The following is an 8,930-nucleotide window of genomic DNA, read 5'->3' as shown; positions in this document are numbered from 1 at the left end:
AATTAAAGTTGACCCAAATTTTAACGGTCACTAAAAGTTGAAATATAGGAAAGCTTTCAACTCGACCATGGGTTAGGGGACCTCTATGATCTTAATTCATGCTCAAATAGATTCTCACATGATTAAAGTATTTCATACTTGGGAGGATATTTTCAAAAAAATTTGACTCAAATTTTCGCTTTACCGAATACGTTCTAAGGCTCAGACTGGAAAAGGATTTTGCGGGGCATTACATTATCTCCCCATTGAGAACATTCATCCTTGAATGTCATTTGATAGACTGAGAATAAGGATCAACAAAACTTACTTAAGAAATAGAAATATATCAGATCAGTACTACGCAACTAGAATGACTGACATATAGAGTTGCACACTGGGCATCATATATGATGTATGGAATACTCAACTGATGATACTCATAGCTGAATTCTCATAATACACATGCATATATGATGCATGGACTCATAACTAGGTTGATCTCATGAATACACGACTGAAAACATGCTGACAAGCTGACTTTTGAAAGCACGACTGACAATGCAACAATGATTAATGCTAACTTTATAAAGAAAATTTGAACATCCTTCGAGATGAATCTAATTGCATGCAACATCATAATACCATGGGGTATCTCCCCCTTGAGACTCTATGTCCCTCTAAACACACTTCGCTAAAATACCAGAGCAGCGCGCGGGGCACCTACAGACTGGCATAATTGATCAATCAAGATCTGAAACTTATGCATGACTCATGCTAACGTATAAGCTCAAAATGAGAGCAAAGGATCTATCAATGCATAACATAAATATGAAGGGATCTTAACATACCCGGGTCAATTTTAGGAGATCTTTCCCGATCAAGGCGAGCCTGAAGTGCATACAATCTATTATGAGCTGAAGGATGACTGCGCTGACTTCAGGGACCTGGCTTAGGACAGTCTCGAACTTTGTGACCGGTCTCGCTACATCCAAAACACACATCATTACCGGTTCTACATACATCCTTATGATTCTTACCACATTCTTCACATAATGGGTAGGTACGTCCACCACTAGTACTACTCTGGGCTTTGGAACTTGGCGCCCCCTCAAATCTGACACCCTTAAATGCAAATACGACTATACTAGCTGAAGATGGAGCTGGAACTAAAAATCTCCCACTATATTGAGAACTACTACCACCTTAAGACCCTGCTTGTGAGAAACCATGACTACCTGTCTTGGCCCACTTACTCACTCTCTCTCTCTCCTTTATCTTATCTGTCTCAATTTGTTGTGCATGCAAAATTATCCTAGAAATATCCATATCTCTATTGAGCATGGCATCTCTATACTCTTTCAACACATCACTTGATACCCCAGTTAAAAACTTACTTATACTCGCTCTAGGGTCAGCTATCAAGTTGGGAGCATACTTAGATAATTAGTTGAACTTAAGACAATACTCTTTCACGGTTATAGAACCTTGCCTTAGGCTCATCAACTCCTCTACCTTAGCTTCTCTCATTTCTAGTGGGAAAAACCTATCTAGAAAGGCACTCTGAAACTCTAACCAAGTTATGGGAGTTGCATTTTCCCCTCTACACTTCTCCCACATCACTACCCAATCATGAGCAATATCTTTCAGCCTATAAGATGTTAACTCAACACTCTCCTCCTCTGACACAAGCATAATCTGGGTGATCTTCTTTACCTCCTTAAGAAATAACTGCAGATCTTTACCTACTACTGATCCAAAGAATTCGGGCGGGTTTATTTTCATGAAGCTTCTAATCCTGGCTGCGAAAGAATTCCCATCTTGCTGAGATAGGACTGCAGCCTAACGGTTGCCATGAAAATTAGTCACCTACTGGGCTAGCGCCTGGAAAGCTACCCAAAACTCTGCATGTGACACACTCTCATTTTCAGGATCTACTGGCTGAGGGGGCTGATCATCAACCCTATGGACAAAGTCTCTGCGAGGAGGCATACTCTGTAAATGAAAGAATGAAGTGGATTAGACTGAGGATCAACTTGAGCTCATGCTCACTCGCATGAAATGATCACTGAAAGAAGAGGAACTGCTCCTAAGAACATCCTGTAGCCTCTTGTACATAAATATGGCGCGCTATACACCCATGCACAAGACCCTACTAGATGAGGCTTTTAAGACTCCCTAGGATACTCTTAAACCTTAGGATCTAATACCAAGTTTCTAATGCCTAGAGATCTCATCCTGAGATATCACACGGTGGTTATGACCCCGAAGGACCATAAGCTAACCCTTTACTGATATCTATACCTGTACACTGCACAATGTCTAAAATAAATACAGAAACTTGCCATAAGGTTCAACATATCCATGAGTACTCATAATATAGAAAACTAAATACTAATACATCCATCTGAAAAGCCTCTAAACTATCTGAACTGTGGAGTTGATGGAATAGGTCCCCAACTAACTCCGTCATCTAAAAATAAACAAAATCTGAAACAATAATAGTAAACTGAGATTCGTCCTCAAAAGAAGAGGACTCACTACTACTGCTGCTGACAGGGACTGAACTGTAAAAGATAATCTGGATCCTGTGCCTCTAAACCTAGGGTATCAAATAAAATACCATAGCGCAAATGCATCAGTACAAAAATGTATCGAGTATGTTGACGGGGTAGGCTAATTCAAGGGTTCATGCATGTGTAATATCTAAATTGAATAATCATGAAAATGTTACCTGAGAACACATACATGAATGTACAAAACATAAACACAATTATCGCAGCTCTAGAAACTGAAACTCAGATACCACTTTACTACAGACTGAACTCACTACTGATACTAAGATACTGAACCACTGACTCATCTGATACTGATAACTGAGGATCTAGATGTGCTTATATCAATGACTGAATTCTTGGACGTACTGCTTTCAACTGACAGGATTAGAGATCAATTTTTCTAACAGATGAGTTCGGAAGCTTTATCAATGATAAGAAATATGATTATATCTGAATCTGACAACAAGAATACTCAATAGAAATCTAATACTGGGATCAAGCCTTTACGATGGCATATCTCTAAATATGTTATCAAATAACTATATGTGAGACCAAGTCTATCTGATGGGATGGCCCATAAATCAATGGAACTATTTGAGTTCCTCATAATGATGGGTGATTGTATCTGATAGTCCTGATTTCTGAATACTGATTATAAAACTGAGACTAATATAAAACTGAAACTGTGGGTGGTAGTCACTTAACTGACATGCCCCGACCTACCATAGGTGGGGTCCAACCTGTGCCCCAATTGGAAGGGTGTCATTATCGCACCACTTGTAAAGACAACTCTATGTGACCGTTATCTAGAAGGTCCTCAAGCGAGAATGGTGGAGCCCTCATCTATCAGGTCAAGCCACCTCATCTACCCTCATCTAGCAGGTATGATGTCTCTCATCCACCCTCAACTAACAGGTGTGATGTCTCAACCTACATTGGCTACGTAGTTTTAGAGCACAAAGATTATTTCTAAGAATCACACCCTCTACTAGTTAGTGAGTTCCCATCCTTGAGCTCGCTCGGTGCTAGTTTCTACTCCCAACTAGAAGACTCAGAACTGACTTGTCAACTAAACACTGGCTGAATTGAATCTAACAATGATCATATTACTTAAAAGGTCTGGCTAAGTTACGCTCAGATCACTTGGTTCCGTATCTGATAGAAAAAATATCGAATCATGGTATCTGACTGATGATACAGAGCTTGAATAGATTACTCAAATCCCTTTTGAGAATAGAATTGAATCACTTAAATACTATTAGAACTGAGATTATTGTAGGTCTGAGGCTATATTACTAACGATACAGAGATTACAAAGATAATTGAGATTACTGAGCTTTATTAAGCTTCAGACTTGTCTGAGGATACAGAGTTCTATAGTTCACTGAGTTTTGAGAATCATGGATCGATTAGAATTATCGAGAAACTGACACGGGCCCTAGACAATAGCTTTATTGTCGGGTATAAATACCCCCAGGACTTGATAACATAGAAGTAAGACATAATCATTCTTTATCACAAATCATTTATACATTATCACGGTTATCCATTCATTCATCATTACAAGCATTCATTCATGTATTACAAGCATTCATTCATCATTACAACTATTCATGTATTATCACAATCGTTAAAGCATCACTTCTAGTAGTTGGGCATCATAACATACTTTCCCTCTCAAGATCCTTAGGACATCGCATTAAGCATTTAGGAAACATAGACCTCTATTCATAATCACAACCTCCAAAGGGTCACTCCAAACCCTTAAGGATCATCAACATCGGTTCACCATCATATACTAGCCTAGGGACGACATGTTATTAGATTATACCCCATTCAATGAGATCTTACATCAAGTACTTCATACCTATATCGGTCTTGTCATGTATTTGGATATGACTTGATTTGGGGAAAACATCATACTAACACGTCACTATTTTCTTGCTAACCACTTAACACGTATTAAAAGCTTAGCATATATCAAAGAGCACAAAATCGGGGAATCTTACAACCATCATATCTCGAGTTGTTCACTTGGGTCTTTCAACATCCACTACACATGACCGATTTTTCACCTACTTGGGGATTTCATGCTAGTTGGCATATTTCACTCACTAAGGCATTTTATCAAACACTAGTCATGCATGGACTAGCTCATAATTAGGAGTTTCATCCTCAACATATTATAATGGCTCTTATGTTTCACCTAAGCTCTTTATCAAACATATGGGGAACATTCTTCACTTATTCAATCATTTCTATACCTAAAAGTCATGAACAAATCACATGAAAAAAAAACAACTTCAAGAAGGTCTATCACAAACATCACATAAGTTCCACATACTAGGATCAAAGCTCATAAATCTTGAAGACAAACATAAATCAAAACTCAACAACATATTGAACCTAAATTTCAACTCATACAAATTATTAAAAATTCATAAACATAAAAATCTTTGAGTTTTGTAAAGGGTTCTTGAGCTTCTTGGATGAAAAGGACCCAAGAATCAACATCTACATACATTAACCTTTGAAATTGGATGAACTCTATTGTTTGAGACTCTATCCGCACTTAAAATAAATAATTCTTGAAGCCCACACTATGAGAAACTTTATTATTGAAGAAATCTTGAAGAATTTATGGATGATTTTTGAAAGATTAGGGTTCTTAATTGAAACCCTAGTTATTTCTCTTCTAAACAGAATTGAGAGAATTGAAAGAGAAAAATGTTGAAATTAGGTTTTTGGAAGAGGTTCCCATATTTACAGAGGTTCAAAAAGGGTGGGAAATAACCAAAATACCCTTGAAAAAGATTCTTAAAGTTGCCGGAAAAAATGGCTGACAACATTTGTGACAGGCCGTCAAACCTGTGATAGGCCATCACAAAATGTCGTCACAAAAAGGATGGATTTTATGATTTTCTACCCAGGTCTGACGACGATGTCAGAAATGTCATCAAAATCTAACGACATCATCAAAAAGGTCATCAGAAACGTGGTAGCCCATCAGAAACGTCATCACTGTTTTCCAGCTTAACAGGCTGGAGTAAAATGGGCATAACTCTTTGCTCCAATATCGGATTTAGGCGAAATTGGTATTGTTGGAAATCTAATTCAAAGATATTTCATTTGATATATATAAATCCACCCAGTTCTCCATATACAATGAGTTATGGTCGATTGAATTTGACCTAAATTTTGACGATCACTAAAACTTGAACTATAGGAAAGCTTTCAACTCGACCATGGGTTAGGGGACCTCTATGATCTTAATTCATGATAAAATAGATTCTCATGTGATTCAAAGTATTTCATACTTGGGAGGATATTTTCAAAACATTTTGACTTAGATTTTTGCTTTACCAAATACGTTCTACGGCTCAGACTGGAAAAGGATTTTGGGGGCATTACATTATCTCCCCCTTGTGAACATTCATCCTCGAATGTCATTTGATATACTGATAATACGGATCAACAAAACTTACTCAAGAAATAGAAACATCTCAGATCAAGACTACGCAACTGGAATGACTGACATATAAAGTTCTCACACTGGGCATCATATATAATGCATGGAATACTCAACTAATGATACTCATAGCTGAATTCTCATAATACACATGCATATCTAATGCATGGACTCATAACTGGGTTAATCTCATGAATACATGACTGAACACACACAGACAAGCTGACAAGCTGACTGTTGAAAGCACGACTGACAATGCAACAATGATTGATGCTAACTTTATAAAGAAAAACTAAACATGCATCGAGATATATCTAATGGCATGAAACATCATAATACCATGAGGTATCTCCCCCTTGGGACTCTATGACCCTCTAAACATACTTTGCTAAAATACCAGAGCGGTGCGCGGGGCCCCTACAGACTAGGTCATAATTGATCGATCAAGATCTGAAACTTATGCATGACTTATGCTAACATATAAGCTCAAAATGAGAGGAAAGGATCTATCAATTCATAATATACAGATGAAGGGCTCATAACATACCCGGGTCAGTTTCAGGGGATCTTTCTCGATCAAGGCGAGCCTGAAGTACATACAATCTATTATGAGCTGAAGAATGACTACGCTGACATCGAGGATCTGGCTTAGGACAGTCTTAAACTTTGTGACCGATCTTACCACATCCAAAACACATATCACTATTGGATCTATATACATCCTTATGATTCTTACCATATTCTTCATACAACGGGTAGGTACAAACACCACTAGTACTACTCTGGGCTTTGGAACTTGGCGCTCCCTCAAATCTGACACCCCTAAAAGCAGGTGCGAGTACACTAGCTGAAGATGGAGCTGGGACTAAAATTCTCTGACCATACTGAGAACCACTACCACCTTGAGACCCTGCCTGCGAGAAACTATGACTACCTATCTTATCTCTCTTACTCACTCTATCTCTCTCTCTTTTATCTTAACTGCCTTAATTTGTGGTGCATGTATCATTAGCCTAGAAAGATCCATATCTCTATTGAGCATGGCAGCTCTACACTCTTTCAACACATCACTTGATACCCCAATCAAAAACTTACTCATACTCGCTCTAGGGTCAGCTATCATGTCGGGAGCATACTTAGATAATTGGTTGAACTTAAGATAATACTCTTTATGGTTATAAAACCTTGCCTTAGGTTAATTAAATATTCTACCTTAGCTTCTCTCATTTATAGCAGGAAAAACCTAACTAGAAAGGTACTCTGAAACTCTTACCAAGTCACGGGAGCTGTATTTTCCCCTCTACTCTTCTCCCACATCACTACCCAATCATGAGCAATATCTTTCAGCCTATAAGATACTAACTCAACATTCTCCTCCTCTGACACATCATAATATGGGTGATCTTCTTTACCTCCTCAAGAAATAACTTTGAATCCTCACCTACTACTAACCCAAAGAATTTGGGTGGGTTTATTTTCATAAAGCTTCTAATCCTGGCTGTGGAAGAATTTTCATCTTGCTTAGGTGGGACTGCAGCCTGACGGTTGCCATGAACATTAGTCACCACCTGGGCTAGCACATGGAAAGCTTTCCAAAACTCTGCATGTGACACACTCTCATTTTCAGGATCTACTAGCTGAGGGGGCTGATCATAAACCCTATGGACAAAGTCTCTGCATGGAGGCATACTCTATAAATAAAAGAATAAAGTGGATTAGACTGAGGATCAACTTGATCTCATGCTCACTCGCACGAAATGATCACTAAAAGAAGAGAAACTGCTCCTAAGAACATCCTGCAGCCTCTTGTACATAAATCTGGTGATGCGGATTTTCAGACTCCCTAGGGTACTCTTGAATCTTAGGCTTTGATACCAAGTTTTTAACGCCCTGAGATATCATTCTAAGATGCCACACGGTGCTTATGACTCCGAAGGACCACAAGATAACCCTTTACTGATATCTATACCTGTACACTGCACAATGTCTAAAATAAATGTGGAAACTAGCCGTAAGGTTCAACATATCTATGAATACTCACAATACAGGAAACTGAATACTAATACATCCGTCTGAAAAAGCCTGTAAACTGTATGAACTATGGAGTTGATGGGACAGGTCCCCAACTAAATCCGTCAACTGAAAATAAATAAAATCTAAAACAATAATAGTAAACTGAGATTCGTCCTCAAAAAAAGAGGAATCACTGCTGCTGCTGCTGAAGGGGACTGTACTGCTAAGGATAATCTGGATCTTATGCCTCTGAACCTATGGTGTCAAATAGAACACCATAGCGCAAATGCGTCAGTACAAAAATATATCGAGTATGTAGATGGGGTAGGCTAATGCAAGGGTTCATGCATGTACAATATCTAAACTAAATAATCATGAAAATGTCGCATGAGAACACATACATGAATGCACAGAGCATGAACACAATTATCGCAGCTTTAGAAACTGAAACTCAAATACCACTTTACTACAGACTGAACTCACTACTGATACTGAGATACTGAATCACTGACTCATCTGATACTGATAACTAAGGATCTGGATGTGCTTACATCAATAACTAAATTCTTGGACTTACTACTTTTGACTGATAAGATTAGAGATCAACCTTTCTAACAGATGATTTTGGAAGCTTTATCAATGATAAGAAATATGATTATATCTGAATTTGATAACAAAAATACTCAATAGAAATCTAATACTATGATCAGGCCTGTCTGACGGCATATCTCTGAATACGATATCAAATAACTGTATGTGAGACCAAGTCTATCTGATGGGATGTCCCAGAAATTAATTGAACTATCTGAGTTCCTCATAATGATAGATGACTGTATCTGACAGTCCTAATTTCTAAATACTGATTCTAAAACTGAGACTGAATCTGAAACTAAAACTATGGGTAGTAGTCACTT

The sequence above is a fragment of the Capsicum annuum genome, chromosome 6 (assembly GCF_002878395.1).
Source record: "Capsicum annuum cultivar UCD-10X-F1 chromosome 6, UCD10Xv1.1, whole genome shotgun sequence".
NCBI lineage: Eukaryota > Viridiplantae > Streptophyta > Magnoliopsida > Solanales > Solanaceae > Capsicum > Capsicum annuum.
Note: the sequence above shows the minus strand (reverse complement) of the source record.